Source organism: Sinocyclocheilus anshuiensis, unplaced genomic scaffold, assembly GCF_001515605.1.
Source record: "Sinocyclocheilus anshuiensis isolate Anshui unplaced genomic scaffold, SAMN03320099.WGS_v1.1 scaffold542, whole genome shotgun sequence".
Lineage (NCBI taxonomy): Eukaryota > Metazoa > Chordata > Actinopteri > Cypriniformes > Cyprinidae > Sinocyclocheilus > Sinocyclocheilus anshuiensis.
In genome coordinates this window covers 109,337-110,929 of record NW_015547685.1, presented here as the reverse complement: position 1 = coordinate 110,929, position 1,593 = coordinate 109,337, and positions in this window count along the sequence as shown.

Sequence of the window (1,593 nt, the reverse complement as noted above, 5' to 3'; positions counted from 1 at the left end):
GACTGAGCCTGGTTTCTCCCAAGGTTTTTTCTCCATTCTGTCACCGATGGAGTTTTGGTTCCTTGCCTCTGTCGCCTCTGGCTTGCTTAGTTGGGGACACTTAATATCCAGCGATACCGTCGACTTGATTGCACAGATACTATTTAAACTGAACTGGATAATGACATCACTGAATTCGATGATGAACTGCCTTTAACTGAAAATTGAGTGTTTACTATTGACATTTTGCATTATTGACACACTATTTTCCTATTTCATACTGTAAAGTTGCTTTGACACAATCTGTATTGTTAAAAGCGCTATATAAATAAGGTGACTTGACTTGACTTGACTTGACTGCTGCGGCAGTGGGACGTAGGGATGAGTTGGAAGTAGAGATACAGGCTCCTGCTGGAGCGGGCACTGCTGCGGCAGTGGGAAGTAAAGATACAGGCTCCTGCGGGAGTGGGCACTTCGGTGATATCTGAAAAGAAACTCTGGCTCCTGGGTACCGCTGTGGCATCTGAAGGGAGAATGTTGCTTCTGTGGAAGCGGGCACTGCTGTGAAATCTGAAAAGAGAATGTGGCTTCTGCAGAAGCGGGCACTGCTGCTGTGGAAATGAGCTGATGTTAAAGGACTCAGCTGATGAGGGTTCGGTGAGCTTCTTTGATATGGAAGTGGTCTGACTGGATGTAGGTCTTGAAGGCCTCTGATGTCCAGCGGCCGAGTGCCTGGATCTGAGGCTGGGAGAGGCCTTTTTGGGCAGCTGTGGTAGCTGCGCCTATGCGGAAGGAGTGGCTGGAGTAATGATCTGCTGGGATGCTGGATAGCAGTAGAATGGACTTGAAGATGTAAATTAATTGGCCTCTTCTCGATTGGTCTGTCTTGCTTTGCTTAATAAAATAAGAGATTGCTTCAGTGTCTAGCACTGATAGGTCTGAAAAGTTTGGTTGGTTTTTTGGATTGAAGCAGGACATGATGGTGAGTTCCAAGCATCTGAGGAAACCGAAGAAGGCCAATATGAACATGGCTTCGAGCGTGCGGGCGTTGTGAATGGAGTGGTAGAGTGGAAATGCATTTGGTTAAGATATCTAGAGTTATTGGCTGTCTAGCGTCTGGGCGGGTAGGTTGGGCTCTTTGGATGCCTTTGATGAGCATGCATGTCTGTGAGCTGGCTATTTCTGGGGAGGGTGAATATATTATGGCTTACGGGAATATCGGTGCCAGCAGCCTGAATTCCTGGAAAGCAGAATGGGAGAGAGTGTCAACTATTTGATTTTTGGTTCCAGGATTGTGCGGGACGATGGTGGTGTGAGCTGGCTTGGAGTTTTTTGTTGGCGTTGAGATGGGAGATGAATGAAGTGATGGTGAGCAGTGAAAAAATTGGGGAAAGGCAGGTTGTGAGCGTGGTGAAAATTTTAAAAACATTCCAAGCTGTTAAGTAGGATTGGAGGGTCCTGGGGGAGACGGACTGGAGAATAGAACTGAGGGAGGCATCTAGAAAGGTTTTATATATATGTGTGTGGCGTGACATGTGGCCAAGTATGGTTACCCATACTAGGAATTAGTGCTCTGCATTTAACCCATCCTAAGTGCACACACACAGCAGTGAA